Genomic DNA, 15,962 nt, shown 5'->3' on the forward strand with positions numbered 1-15,962 from the left:
TTTAATTTTACAGATAAAAAAACTAAAGACAGAGTCTGGCTCCAGAAATCTTATTTTAAAAAGACAAGTTTACCCTTGGGGTCTTTCTAGAACCCCTTTTAACCTCTTTATGGCTCTCTGGACATTTCCACTCCCCTAAGAGCACACAGCCCTTACTTTTACAGGGCCTTTCTCTCAGACACTTCTCAAACCTGAGACACCTGATAAGGTCTTAACATAGTACACCCATTAGATTTTCTGTATTTAAAATAAACCTAAATATCCCCCAGCAAAAAATAATATATTCTCATTATGAAAATTTTATTATTATTATTTTTTCACAATAAACTTTATTGTGACAGGTGGGGCTGATTCTCTCCATGCTGGGAGACACCGTGTGGCAAGGGAAAAGTTCTGACCCTAGCCCCTTTTGGAGCCAGAGTGGTAGGGATGGGGGCAGCAGATGGGCCCCTTGGCTGGGGTAGACATGACAGAAAGCAGGGAAGGTAACCAGAGGCCTGCTGTTTTGGGGATGTGCACTCCCCCAACCATGTCCTGACACCTCTGGAGTTTAGGCAAGGACCTTCTGACCCTATTTAGCCTACCTCTTCTCCAGAATAGGCACAATCATGTCAAACTTTGGGCACTTAGCAAGGTCTTCATTCACGCAGCTCTTCATGAGCTTACACACGTGGGGGGACATCCCTGGTAGGATGGTAGGTCGAAGGCCTTCCAGTGCCACCTTCCTTCCAATCTCCATGTTGGGAGGTCAGCAAAGGGTACTTCCCATGTCACCAGTTCCCCCAGAAGCACTGCAAAACTGCACATGTCTGCTGAGCGGCTGCTTGTGTCTTCAGGCTTCTGCAGAGCTTCAGGGGTCACCCAGGCAGGTGCATGCATGGGCCCAGGGCGCTGGAGAGAGAACTTGACATGGGCCATGCTGATTTGGGCAGTCATGTCCTCCTCAAGCACTACTGAGTGCTTGATGTGGAGGGAGGGTCTCTAGTGTGTGTAGGAAGGCCATGCCCCTTGCCATGTTCCAAGCAAACTTCACAGCCTGGCTCTGGTCCGCAACGAAATTGGTGCCGTTGTGTAGTATATTGTAGAGGGATCCATACGGCATCCAGTGTGTGAAGGGGGGGTGGGTGAGGAGCAGGTGGAGACTGGCAGGCACCTAGTACTGGGAGCACGTTTGGATGTGAGAAAATCCTAAGCTGGGGACACTCCTTATTGAAGTCCCTTGTATTCCAGTCTCAAACCTTCAGCACCCTCACAACAATGTCATTGCCCTACCAGCGACCCTTCCATAGGTCTCCAGAGTGATTCTTGCTAAGCTTCGCTGGAAAGTTGAGCTGTTCGAAGTCAATGCCAGAGTGTTTGTTCAGGGTCCCATTTTGGGGGCAAGTGTGGGTGGTTCCTTCTAGAATGTATCCTTGTATGGAATACGGTTGAGATTCTGGCCCATCTTCTCTGCCCGCTCTCGGGGAAGCTCTCTCAGGGGTGCTTTGGCTTTGTCCACAGGCATCTCTCCATACTTCTTACAGATGCTGACAAGAGCCCCATTAGCCACCAGGTCCTCTGCCACCTGGTCTTGGCCCCCAAAACAGGCATAGTGCAGGGCACATTCCCATGCTCATTCACGGTGCTGATGTCAGCCTTGTCCTGCAACAGCTTCTGGACAGTGTCACGGTGTCCATGACTGGCTGCCAGATGCAGGTGTGTGATCCCCACGGTTCACCACATTAATGTGTGTCCCCCACATGATCAGCATCTCAACCACGGCACAGCGACCCTCTCAGCAGGCCCAGCGCAAGGGGGAGAAGCCACGATCATCCCCTGGTTGAGGTTGCTCTCCGTGCTGTCCAGCCACAGGCGCACCACAGCCACGTTGCCCTCCTGGCACTGAGTCCCCTGGATTGGGGGAAGCCTGGGGATTGTGGGGGGATCAAGGGAAGGGGAATGAGCCCCAAGCTTTGTGCCCGGGCTCGGGCCTGAGGCTCCTTTCATTATGAAAATTTTAGAACAAACACAAAATTAATAAAGAAAAAGATCATTTTACATTTTTCTATCCAGACACAACCATTCTTAGTATTTTAATGAGAGTTTCCTAGCAGTCTTTTGTTTTTAATGCATCTTTGTTTCACGTTGTATTATAAAGCTATTTGAATGGGCCTTTGGCTCTGTGAACGCAGGTATATATAGTGAGTGTGCGTATGTGCATGTGTAGGGGTGGGAGAGGCAGGGCATGTGAGATTTTGGGGGATGGGAGTGTGCCCAGGCCAGCACCTTTGACACCCCATGGCACAGGTCGCTGCTGCAGCTCCCCAAGACCAGATGCCGAGTGTTTCTGCGGCAAGGCAGAGCCCAGCAGTGCCACATGCTGAGCATAACTCATGTCCTTTGGGTGTCACTCAAATGGGGACCACGTGATGGAATGCTGGCTGCATAACCAGCTGTCTACTTCTGTTGTCTGCCCTTATGAAAAACTGCTTAGAAAAGAGGATGCAAGAAACAGGAGAAAAAAAAATCACTGGAGAGGAGTGGGACTCCTTTGGGAACTCATCAATGTCATCTTGTCACTGGCCGAAGCCGCAGCGATTGAGAGATCAGGAGCTGAGTGGCTGCGCCCCGCTTTCTCAGTCCAGGAAGAGGAAAAGCGGCTTGGTCGGGCCACCAAAGGAGTGTACAGCCCGATCACACAGGTGCCTCCGTGGTCCTCGCTGTCGCCCAGCGTCTTTCCGCTGACGGTTCTGAAGCCTTGCCACAGCATGCAGCTGTCTCTGTCAACCCCAGCATTTGCCGTCTCTCACACCATCACACAAAAGAGTTCTGTTAACTAGAAGGCTTTGCAGTACGGCAGAGGTCGGGGTGGCTAGAGCCCCTGTTGGCCAAAGCTGCCGGCAGATGTCTGGGACCCCAGACATTTTTAAGATCAAAATCATGGGGAAAAAATATCAAATCCCATTTTGAAGCTGCTGTTCCAGCTCTCTTCGGAGTGCTGGGTGTCCTCCCTACCCACAGCCCCGGGCACTGCCTGAGCCAGCCTTTTATGCACTTACTCTCTAGAACATTTCCAAAAATACACATCCACTTTAACAAAAAGTCATCCGGGTCAGCGTTCCCTTGGCAGAAAGAGGCTGTAGATGTGCTCCAAATCCTGCTGCTTGGAGGAGAGAGACGTGGGAGGGGAACAGAGCTGCAGATCACAAGGGTGGGCAGCAGCCTCCGGCTTTTTCGTCCTCTGGCATAGTCTTTGTGGCCACAGACTGCAAGGAGGAGCCCAGGCTCTCTAGGCAACAGGCGGGTAACAATTCTGGTGTTCCCACTCGCTGCTGTGTGACCTTGGGCAAATCACTCAACCTTCCCGAGCCTCAGTTTCCACATCCACAAATTGATATGCGTCTCTACTGGATTTATGAGAATTAAGTTATCAACATAGGCTTAAAGCCTAATAGAGTGAGGACATGGTCGATCTGTAGATAAAATAACTGCTACTACCATGTCTGTGTTGTTAGTATGTCTCTCCATATCTGGATCTCCTTTCTTGCTGGGGATTCTATGTGACTCACCCAGCTTTGCAGGTGGGAATCTATGGACTTACACACATGGGGAAAAAAAACAGCCAGTGAGGTGCAAATAGGAGCCCTAGGAGTCTTCCTGCCACATGAGCCAGGCATGATCTGCTCCTAGGCAGGGAAAAAAGTGACCCAAGGTTTAGGGACCCCAGAATGACTTGATGCCTCCAAAGATTCCTCTTCACTCCGACTGATGGATGCCTTAACTCTCACCGTTACAGATTCCTTTCTTTGATATATGAAACACTATCTCTGTTAAAGAAAAAATTCCCCAGAGGGCTGACACATTCTCAGGCATTTGCCTCTGCATGTGACTGGAAAGGATGCTAACAGAAAAAAACAAACCATGGTGTCTGAAGGTCAAGAAGTCATAGAGTCATAGGCAGGCCTGGGAGGAACTTTCTTTGAGACTATCCTATGTTTTTCTTCTGACAAGGAGGAGTCTGAAGCCCAGAGGCGGCAAAGGTGCTACCAAGTAGGGGGAGAGACACGTGACACGGGAGCTGAGGGCCTGAAGACCAGCCTCACTGAATTTTAGAAATGTGTCTCTGGGGCATCCCTGTTCACAGTCTCTGCCCAGTTTCAGAATAGGGTTTTTAGATTAATTTCAATTCTGGAATTGTGAAAAAATGCAAATACCAACAGTATGACTGGAATTTAAGCCTTGAGCTAAGAATGTTCTGAGGTCGTTCTAACATGGGGAAATTTTGTCTCCCAGCTTAATAATGGGGTTCCAGGGCCAAGTTGGTTTCTCTCACATCCAGCCTCTTGTCCACACTGCGGGCTGTCCAGGGTGTCTGGCATGGAGTGCGGCCAGAATTGGCCCTGACTGGGAGCTGTTTGTCAGAGTGACAGCATTCTCTGCTGAAGGCTCCCCCTCCCATGTATGCTGGCACTACAAATGCCAGACAATGAGCATGGCAAATGGCCGAGGATGCCAGCCCTTTGCTTCAGTCTCTGATCAGAGCTCCCCGGCACATTGTCCTTTCCTTCCCCAAGGCTTCCCAGCTAGAAATTGTTGGGTAACCCAGTTAGGTCAGAGGAGATGGGGAAGAGTCTTTCTAAAGGGTCTTTTAAACTTAGCTCTACCTGTGCACATACCCTGCATGCCTGTGTCTGACACATAGAGGAGTGACGTATCTGGAAAACTCACTGGGGTCTGGCGTAGCAAGAGAGAGAAGCCACCCATCCCCCGGTTTTATTGAGCATGTTCCATGTGCCTGGAGCTGTGCTCCTTATCACGTGTGTGTGTGCAGGTACGGCTGTCCTGTATTGTGTAAAGACAGTGCGAGGGGGATCAGGGTTTAAAGAGGATCAAAAGAAAGACTAAAGTAGCCCCTGGCTTCAGAGAACTTTCACAGTAGTAGGGGTGACATGACTTGAGTAGTCATGTGCGAGATCAGTGTAGACAGACCTTCAGGAGGGAGAGTGTTGCAGGCAAGCGGGAACTAGTCCCCGCAGTGGCACAAGTGGAGGACTGCTTATAAGAAGTGGGACTGGATGGCACAGTGTGGACACTTATTAAGTGTCTCTGCAGGTCAATGAAAGCACAAAAGAATTAAGATGGTTGAACAAAGGGGGCATGCACGCAAATGCGGAGGGTGCAAGGACAGGGAGTCCCCGGTCTAAGGTCAGAATCATCCTGTCCCCCCTTGGACAGCAGCAGAGTATGGGTGCCCTGGATGAGAGGTGTTGCCTCCAGAGCAGGAGAGGGGAGAGGGGAGGAGAGAAACTGAGCAGTGGCTGCTGGAGTTCCAGGTGCGGAACGTAAACCTGACATGTTAGATAAAGGGTGAAATGCGTCTGATTATTTAATAAACGTTTATTACGTGCTTGGTGCCAGGCACTGTTCTGTCCATTGGGATAAAAGTGATTAAGGATGACAGTGGACCAGGTGGGAGAGGGTCTTATCTAAACAGCAGACTGAAAACCACGAGGGATGCTTCTGAGGGTGAAGACCTAGACCTACCGGGTTACTATGGGGATAAAGAAGAAGAAAAACTAGGAGATTATTCCCCACTCCCCCAAATGAATCAGCAGGTCTTAGTACTAGACTGGTGGACTTGTTGAAAAATACCAGGAATGAATCATGTGAAATGTGTCTTTTTCTTTATCATTTCCCTTAGCTGAGAAGTATCAAAAACAAACAAACAAAAAATTCCCAGCTGAAAGACAGAGGTTCCAAGCCACTGAACCTGTTATCTTAAGCTGCGGTAGCTTCTGTACAATGACATCACCACACTGTGTGACCCTGGGAAGCAGAGAGAAGTGCTCGGCCGTGCTCACTTACGAAGGCCCCTGGAACTGGGAAGCAGTTTAGAGGCCTGGCATCCCTGTCCTGGTGGAGGTGTGTGCTGCTTGTGTGTGCTGGGAGAACAAACACAGGGCAAGAGGATGGACAGGAACGCAAGATTAAGTTGTCCATCATTCATTCAACCAGTGTCCCTCATGGATCAGCTTTGTACGAAGCGTCAGCAACTGTACGTACCTAAGGGCTAAGGATCTAGGTCTGTAGGGGCTGTAAGACTCTGGAGAACCTTTCTCCTGATCTGCACATGCCTTGTGTCTTTGCACATTTGTATCCCTAGTGCCTGACCCTTAGGAGCATGTGATCTGGGCTTGATAAGTGGATACACGGGTGAAGGAAGAAATGAATGAATGGCAGCATCTGTGAGGGCTGGAGGACTCAGGAACAACTCCTGGAGGAGACGAGCCGTGATGAGGATGCAGAGGATGCGCAGGCGTTAGACTGACAGGTTATAAATTCTCCAGGTACGACAGAGCCCCCAAAACAGAAAGGGGAGGGTAAATGCAGCCTCTGCAGGGAATAGGCAGAGTTGCCCGATGAACAGTGATCTCTCGTCTATGACTCCACATTCAGCAAATGTGGTCTGTGTCTTACCCCGCCTTCATTACAAGCCCCCGTGACCCCTGAGTGGTGACAAAGAGATTAATGTTAATCTACCATGGCTTGAAACTCGGTTTGTTCTGTAATTTCAACATTCCCTGAAAGTAATACTCAAAATCTGGGGCTCCTACTCAGTCTCTGCTATTCTCCTGCTCCTTCTGAGATGGTGCCTGGTGTGTGGCAGGGTGGGAGTGGGGGACTCACTGGCTCTAGGACGGTGCTGTGAAGAAGCATTTACATTGTCCTCTGGTTGCTGGGTGCTCTGCTGGCCTCTGGTGATGAAGCCAGAGTGGCTGCTGTCCCTCTCTAGGTTTGATCGAGGCAAGTAGCCCTCTCTCGCTGACTCCTTGCACCCCCAGCCCTGGCCTGCAGGTAGACCCCTCTGTCTCTGTCTCTGCCACATCCTCTGCCTTCCCATTTAACCCCTGCACTGAGTCCCTCTCACCTTGTTTTAGTGAGCCCCACTGCAGGCCTGTTTGAAGTCAGCTGCCTTCACTGGCTGGTTGGAGGGGTGCTGTGAGAACTTCTGGGTCCCATCTGTGTTACTGTTAACTCAGGAGGCCCATCAAAGGTGAGCTGCAGGGCATGTTTGTGCCTTACCACACTGCAGTGCTAAGTCTGCCATGATGTGGCTGTGCTGTGACCTGGGGGTGTCCTGTGGGGGCAGCCCAGGACCAGAGCTCTCCACCCACATGTGAGGAAAATGTGAGAACAGATGCACAGGAAGCTTCTGAGCCAAACCCAGCTTCCCTCTCCTGTCTCTGTCCTCTCTGTGCCTTCTTTTCCTTATCACTCCCTGGATCCTCTACAAACAGCTTCTTTTTCCACAGAGCAGTGAGTCTCACGGCTTACCTGTCATTGGCCAATGGGCTACTTTCTTGAGACTATGGAAGAATTTCATGAGCTGAGACTTCTAGGGTTAGTTCTTGCTAGACTAAAAAGGGACATCAAGAAATTTAGAAAATCTTGCCTCAAGACAAGAACACTGGTGTGGATGCAAATTCTTGTTTCTGACAGCAATAGCTGACTCAACTCTTCCTTTGCACTTCTTCTGTAAGAAAAAAAAGAAATCCTCATCATCCTCAAGGACAAATAGATTCTTTGGACTCCCAGAAAAGTTTTTAAAAGAGAAATATAAAGAAAAAAGAAGGGCACATTGAAACACTTTACAGGTGTTTCTCAAGTTTCAGTCTTCGAAAGAGCCTGCACCGTTCCACAGCGGGTGAGACCAAGACGTGGAAAAGTCAAGAGACTTGCTGAAGATCACGTGGTTCATAGGAATGGGACTTGGAGCCTAGGCCCAGGTCTTCGCTTCCAGGCCTCCTGTGCTCCGCATCACGCCCCAGCACCCCTAAAGTGAAGGCGGCAGCGGGAGCCCGGGGAAATAAGATTACACAGGAAGGGCAGGGCTGGAGACCAGCAGAGAGATTGAGAATGGGTGAGGCAGGAATGGGAGTTTCTGGAAGGTTTTTAGGGACAAGGATGGCAAGATAGAAACACTGAAGGAGAATTCACTGGACAGCAGCTGCAGGAGGTCGCTTTCAGTTACCGCCCAGGAGAAGCTTTCCGTTGATCTCCTCAGTAGGAGCATGTGTCTGCTCCCGGGCTCCATCTCCATGACCAGGCATGCGCAGCCCAGGCAAACGAGCAGGTCTCTTCCTCACTCAGGGGCTGGTGAGGTGGTGCTGAGAGGCCCTCGTGTTCTGCTCCTCAGCTTCCCCAAGGATGACCACTCTGACCTGCGTTTCTCACAGCACCTGGGTGCTGCTGAAGAGACAGGCACTGTCATAAATGCTAACTACATGAGGCCGTACCAGTCCCAGGGATAAACAGGCCAGCAGCTCCCACTGTCAGTTCTGTACCTTTCATGAACACAGACACATCTCCCAAGAAGGGGAATTGGTGTCACTTCTCCATTTATTTTTGCAATTTTCTCTCAATCTTGGCAGCAGAATGTTGTGCTGTTTTTTGTTTGTTTGTTTATTTCTTTTTGGTATTATTGATTTCTCTCTGTTTTTAGAAGCGCTTTATGGTTTGTTATTTTAATTCCCTGAATTCATATTCAGAAACTGGGATGCTTTTCTTCTGGCTGCTCTTCCAAAATAACAACAGTAATAGCCATCATTTGTTTAGTGCTCTCGTGTGCATTCATTCATAAAAATTCATTAGACCCAGACTCAGATGAAATGGATTCCTGTCTTGATTCTACCACCTACTCGCTGTGTGACCTTGGGTACATGTTATGGCCTCTCTGAGTTCTGGTTGCTTCATTTGTACAATGGGTATCATGACAGACCTGTTCTTCCTAGCACAAAGGCTTGTGCAAAAAGTAAATAGAATAATTTATATGAAAACTTGAGGTAGGTATTGATTTTTAGATGAGAAATTTGAGGCACAGAGAAGCTAAGTGGTTTGCTCCAAGTGCTATAGCTTACAAGCAGTGGATGCCATATAGAAACACAGGTCTTCTGACAAGTGATCCACCCATGACCCACAGCTCTGAGTGATGACAAGACTTGGACAGATGGACATGAAAGCCAAGGTTACAAAATATAATAACAGTTGGCATCTGTTAACACTATTATGTCAGCCACTACTCTAAGAACTTCACTGTATGTACTCACCTAACCCTTACAATAACCCTATAAGGCTAACATTATCATGTTCATTTTATCGAAGTGAAGTCATTTCCCCAAGGTCATGTGGCTCGCAAACAGTTATCTGAATCTGCACACAGACTGACTGCAGGACCCGTATCGTTAACTATTCCCCCATCCTGCCTCTCTCAGATCACACTTGTTCCAGGGATACTGCAGGTAAGAGCAGACCTTTTTCCAAAACAGCTCTGGGGGAAGTTGGAGCCCAGTTGGCCTCTAGGGGGCTTTAAAAGAAAAAAGAGGACAAGAGACTGGGGTGCAGGATCATCGGCCTTTTCCCTCTGGAAACGCACTTCATGTGCAGCCTGGTGCATAGCTCTAACTCGAACGTGCACAAGAACCCCTGGAGGGCTTGGTTCAACACAGATGGCTGGGCCCCACCCCCAGGGTTTCCATGCTTTATGTCTGGGGTGGGACCTGAGAGTTTGCATTTCTAACAAATTCCCAGATGATGTAGATGCTGCTATCCAGGGACCACATTTTGGGAAACACGACCCAAAACGATCAACCACAAGACATCTGGGTCCCAGGTCCAGCTGTCTATGAACTCACCCTCATCTGAATAAAGAACACGCTGTCTGGACCCAAGAAAAGCTGAAGGCACATTGGGTGTGCCTCTCTCAGAATGTTTAGGGCTTAGGAGAGCTGGGGGTGTCCTCCCTGGGCCAGCACTGCTCTGTGGGGGGCTCACTGGGGCTGGCTGAGGGCTGAGGGCAGTAGGTTCTGTATTACGGGTGAGTGAGCTTTGAAGTCTCCCCTGCAGATTAAGTAAACAAACAGCAGCTCAGACGCAGGAAAGGCTGTGACCAAGCCACCTAGGCCTCCCAGACAGAACCTTTCCTTCAGCTGTTGTTTTGTTCTGCCACTACCTTCTCATCGCCTTGTACTGACAATAGTCGTAAATAATCGCAGTACTGTAGAGAAATCATTTTAACAGCAGAGAGTCAAATAAATACATTAGACCTGACAGCTTAACTGCGCAGAGTCCATTTGTATGTGGTGGCCAGCTGCTTCCTGAGACCTGCGGCGAACGTAGAGGCCACAAGAGGGCGCACTGAGCTCACTTTGAGCGAGGCCAAGGGCTGGCGGCCTCTGCCAAGCCCGCCCCAAGCCCTGGTGCTGAGGCTCCCGCCTCCGCTAAAACGAAACTTTCAGGCCTCAATTAACGTGGGAAAATAATGCCGACCCCTGTCCTCCGTTCAACACCCCTCCAAAGAGTAAAAAAAAAAAAATGTGCTTTTATCTTGGCTGGGAGTTTAGGTTACAGTGGGGTTGAGGTGCTGGGACCTGTCACCCCAAGTGGTGGCAGAGTCACCAGTCACAGCAAGGGCACCAGATGTTCATGCATGTGCCACCCACATGCACCCTAGCCCCTCCCAGATGCCCAAGACTTTTTTTCCTGACCCCGGTTTTTAACAATGGTACCTTCTGTATAGCTCAGCTGGTTTATGGTGGAGATTCTAAGCCTGGTTCTCTAATTCCCAGGAGTATTCATCTGCTTCTTTCCTTTCCCATGGCTGGGACCCAAGGTATCCTGGTGTTCAGGCTGCCCGCCCTTCCAGGAAGTTCTGAGTGTCGGTCACCAGGGAGGATGGTGTAGACTCAGGGTACCATCCTGCTCCGGGCCAAGGAAGCTCTAGCAAGTAAATCTAGGGAGGCCGGTGGACTCTGCCCCCTCTGCAGCCCTCTGCTTCCCGCTCTTCAGGGCTCAGCAGTCTTTGAGCTAAGAGAGCTTCTAATGACAGAACTGGACAGTGAGTGGGAGAGGGGCTCTCAATTCCAGGGCTGACCGCGTTTGGTTCAAGGAGGCTGGGGACGGGGAAGGGAGTGGGAGGCCGGTCTTTGCATCCTCCCAGACCCCTTCTCACAGAGCTAGGTCTTCAGAAGGGGCAGAGGAAGGCAACCAAGTGCCCCGATGCTAATTGGTGGGGCTTTAATTCTTCTCGGTCATTTTCCTACATACCAGACTTCAAATTGCTTGTCAGCGTAGACCCCATCTTATTTGTGGTTAAGACCCTAGATCTTAACAGAATGCTTGCTATGTGGCAGCCCAGTGCTTGATTACAGGGGACAAATTTTAGAAACGGTAGCCGTCTTTGAGTCTGTGGTCATGAGGCGAATATTTCTTGTTCTCTAGAGGGAGCGTAGACTACAGCAGGTCAGATGTAAAGATGTACTTCTTAACAATAAAGTTGTTAGATGCTATAATGAGTTGCAAACAGAACTGTTGTCTAGCTCTTGGGAGCAGATTGGGTGAGACCATGTCCTTGCCCCCTTGGAGCTGGCACTGTTTCTCTCCTGCTTTGAATGGTGCCCATGGCAGAGTGAGCAGCTATGAAGGGTCTGCCCAGCACCACTTTTTGTTTTTTTGTTGAGGATTTGACTTTTTCTGTACCCACAGGCTGCAGTAGAGTAGCCACGTTAAAACAACCCTGCCCCCCAGGGCAATACAATATATTGGTTACAACATATTGGTTGAGGAATTGGCACCCGAGTCAAGCTGGTTGGAACATTATCATGCCCCATGGCCACAGCAGATTGTTCCGCAGTGGCCATCTGATGCAATCTGGGTCAATCCAAATACTTCCCTGGGAATTTTGGCACTGAAATTAGTAAGAAGTCAGACTTTCTTTGGGTTCCTGGATCGTGAGATTGAAAGCCAGGGTGTTCTTGGCAGTCGTGTTTCTCAATCTATGGACAAGAAAAAGCAGATGAGAAGGCCTTTAAAAAACACACATGCACACCATGCAGAGGATGAGAGGGACAGAGAAAATATGCAAAGAGAGAAGCAGAAATTTATGATGCGTAGATTACTGGATTACTGATGACATACAAGTCCCTGCTTCCAGTTGTTTCTGAAGCCTAGCTACAACCTTGTTCTTGAGGTCCCAGAGGTACCTTAATATTTCTACAATTTCTCTTAAAAACAAAAACAAAACCATCCCCTGCCCCAAACTCAAGCTCCAGTCAGGTTATCGTTACTTGCAACCAAAAAGAGTTGGCTAATTGTAGCATAGAAAGCAGTTGACACTGAAATCCCAGCCGACTTCACAGCTCCGATTTCTAATACTCGCCATCAGAATTCATTACCACCAGGCTGTGCAGTTTTCTGCTTTTGCAGTATGTGCGTGACCTTCTCTCTGCCCATAATTCTGCTAATTCCTTTATCTCCTCCAGCCTCTTATAAGATGCCCCTCTCCTCTGAAGCTGTCCCAGATAGCCAGGTCACATTTATTTGTTCCTATAGCACTTCATCCTGTCCTCTTAGAACATGTTCTTCTGTACTGGTATTACAGAATGTCTTCTGAATAAGACTACAACCTTCTCGAAGGCAGAAGCCATGCACTAGACATCCCTGTTTCCATAACGCCTAACATTCTGAACATAGAAGGAGTGTTTGTACAGGGAGTATGAGGCTTACAGTCCTGCTCAGAAGCAGGGAAGTAGATCCCGAAAGGGTCTTTGTGGCTACTAGATCCCAAGGGATGGGGCGGTGACACGGAGGTAGGGAGGACAGCTGTATCATGCCAACAGAGCAAGCACAGCCTGGTAACGATCTCTGTCCCTTTTCCTTCTTTCTTATCTCCATTTAACTTGCACCCCCTTCTTCGACACACATTGACACACACACACACACACACACACACACACACACACACACACACACACACACACACACACACACCCCTTGACACTTTGCTCCTGCTGCTGTACCCCCCATGCAGTGTTTAGAGCTGGCTCACATTCCAGTATCTTCCAAGCTATTACATTGAGAGCCTCCCCCAAGCTCTAATTGCCAGAGGGAACCCTTCAACTCACAGGCAAAAGAGAAAAGGAAAAGAAAAAAGTAGGGAGAGAAAGAGAAAGGAGGTGAGGAAGAAAGTAATATCCAATTTCAACATTTTGTTCTTTGCCATTTAAACTTCCGGAGGCAGTAACCGTACAATTTGTATGTTTTGTATCATGTCTGCTTCCTTGTGGGAGTTTCATAAATTGATGATGATAACACAGCACATTTCTTTTAAGTCCTTAGACATTCAGTCTTTATTGCTTCATAAAGTCTGCTCGGGGCACAGATGAAATGAAAATAGAGAGATGTTGCACTGTCCATTCTGCAAATTCCATCACTGAATTTGCACCTGCTATGCAACTTGCATTCCGAAGTAGCAAGTCACATTGCCAAAGGTACCTGAGGCCAGCGCTGGGAGGCGCAGGACAGTAAGTGATCCAGGAAGATGGAATAAGGTCATTTCAGTGGCTGGTTGGAGAGGAAGGGACTTGACTAAGGATCAGTCTAGGGAAACAGCCGTGGCTTTCTATCCCTTCCACCTGCAATGAGGATTTTTTGAAAATTATGCAAAATTCATTTCCCTCCAGCTCTATAATGAAATATATGCAGTATGTAAATAGCAGAGTTTCTAATGTGAAAGTCATAACACTCACCTGCTCTATTTAATTATTGGAACACAATGATTTTTTCCCCCACAGCTGAGTAGCTACACTAATAGGAGTATTACACTGATGGACAAACTCAATCCCCAAGCTTTTGTGCTGATTTCATGAAATACAAATGTGTGTCATTTGTAGTTCAGACCAGAAAACAATGAGTTCTGCAGTTTGTCATTACCTGCCTGTGCGGAGTCAGACTGAACTGCAGACTGGGAGAAAACCCTTCAATTGTTAATAAAAGCAATCAGACCCTTTCAGATCGACTTATAAAACTGTGAGACAGATGAAAATAATCTCAGACAAGTGGATTTTCAGTTCACTTACCCACCCTCAATACCCCAACCCTCCCTCCCCCAATCACTGCCACACACAAGCTCCCATGTATACAGGGTTCCTTCTCTTCTTACAGGAGCTCATTTATTCCTGAAGTACAAGGGTGGCTTAACTCACACTGGCTGTATGCAAATGACAAAAGTAGCTGGTTCCTTTTTGTGAGGAGAGAACAGACCAGACCCCCATGGTGTGACTTTACTGGGCCAAACACAAAAATGCTGCGCGCGTGGTGGCCTTTCAGCTGCTGACCTCCCCACAGTGGGGTCGCTTCAGGTCCCAGAGAGTCTGAGCTGAAGTGATGCCTATCACCAGTTGAGTACCTTAAAATACTGCCACTTGTTCCAAGACCTTGGGTAGCGACTGTTTCCATATAAAGTGGATGCAAATGTATCAGCAGGACATTGTGTATGCATTGTTCATCAATATAATGAAGTTGCATTATGGCTGGGCTTGGTGTGTATGTACATTCACTTGTCAAATAAGATCCTGCATGCAAAAGAGCTTTACCAGCCCCACAGTGCTTTGTAAACTATAAAACACTGTAGACACATGGGTTTGCTGTTATCAGGGTTGTGATTATGAATCCCCGAAGGGCAGACATTACACCAGGCAGACCTGGGGTGCTCACAGACGGAGCAAGTTGGGCTTGAAATCAGAAATGAGCTTGAGATTTACTGATTTTATTATAGGGAATAAATGCTTGGAGACAGAGGGGGATCGTTTACGACTGCTGTTAATATCTTACTTGGAAAATGCACATCGTGTTGCCTGCCACCTAGTGGCAGGAGAATAAGTTTGCAAGTCCCTCAAGATCCTGGGAAATGGACTTTACAGATTGTCTCAGACAAAAGCGGGCGTAAGGACCAAAGAGCTGTCAGTGGAAGCCCAGGGTGCAGGGAGTGAAAGAGAATGACTGTCATCACTGCCTTCGCCAGCCCAGGAGCCTGACCTCAGGCCCTGCCACAGCTTTAACTGGCATCTCCACTGTGTAAATCTTGAGAGCCCTGTGGGCCCTTCAGACATTAAGTAAGAATAACAACAGAAATGATCCAGATGATGATGATAATATTAAGAAGCATAAACGGTTATAATCATAATAGCAGATTGCTTCCCCTGTTCCTTTTTGGGCTCTGATTAGTAAACATCCAAAGGACTGAAGAGGGAGAAGTAGGATGCCCAGAAGCATTCAAACAGAATAAAAATCCTTAACTCCTCACTGCAGGAGAGTGTGCAGAATGGCAGCTCTGCCTCTGTGCACCTGCAGCTCTTGAAGCCAGGGGGCTCAACTTCAGCGGTCTCTCGTCTACCCAGGCAAATGCTCGGCTTCAGGGAGCCCTGCACTGCTGGCCAGGCACTGCCTTCTCTCCCTTGTGGTGGGCTCGGCAAGTGCAGCGCATATGAGCTCCCAAGGAAGAGTCTGAATAACCATTTGTGATATAATAAGAAATAAATATTTGCTCTTTGTCTCCAGTTCCTGGCACAGCGTTCCTAAAGCTCTTGTAATTTCCTGAGTGATAGGGGAGATAGGAATGTCTTTTGTGATTCATAACAGGCCTCTTTCAGCTATACCTGAGCTTATGCTAATGAGGTGACTATTAATGGGCCCCTAGAGAGCTTCAGGATGGAACCCAGTTGATTAGAACCATGTGATTAGAAGGTTGGAACTCTCAGACCCATCTCCCACCTCCAGGGAAGGGAGAGGGATGGAGATTGAGTTCAATCACCAATGGCCAAACATTCAGTCCATCACGCCTAACTAATGAAACCTCTATAGAAACCCTACACAACAGAGTTCAGGGAGGTTTCGGGTTAGTTTGCACATCCACATGCAGGAAGGGTGATACACCTGAACTCTATGGGGACAGAAGCTCATGTGCTCGGGACGCTGCCAGACCTTGTCCTATGTACCTCTTCATTTGGTTGTTCATTTGTATCCTTTATAATATCCGTTATAATAAACCAGTCAATGTAAGTAAATGTTTCCCTGAGTTTTGTGAGCTGTTCTAGCAATGATCAAACCTGAGGAGAAGATAGTAGGAACCTCCGATTTCTATTCAACTG

General features: G+C 48.3%; 1 pseudogene; it reads right to left on the minus strand.

Moving 5' to 3' along the window:
* Positions 1–580: 580 nt before the first annotated feature.
* On the minus strand, positions 581–2,749 carry LOC134390229 (integrin-linked protein kinase-like; annotated as a pseudogene).
* Positions 2,750–15,962: the final 13,213 nt, after the last annotated feature.

The sequence above is a fragment of the Cynocephalus volans genome, chromosome 11 (assembly GCF_027409185.1).
Source record: "Cynocephalus volans isolate mCynVol1 chromosome 11, mCynVol1.pri, whole genome shotgun sequence".
NCBI classification, from domain to species: domain Eukaryota; kingdom Metazoa; phylum Chordata; class Mammalia; order Dermoptera; family Cynocephalidae; genus Cynocephalus; species Cynocephalus volans.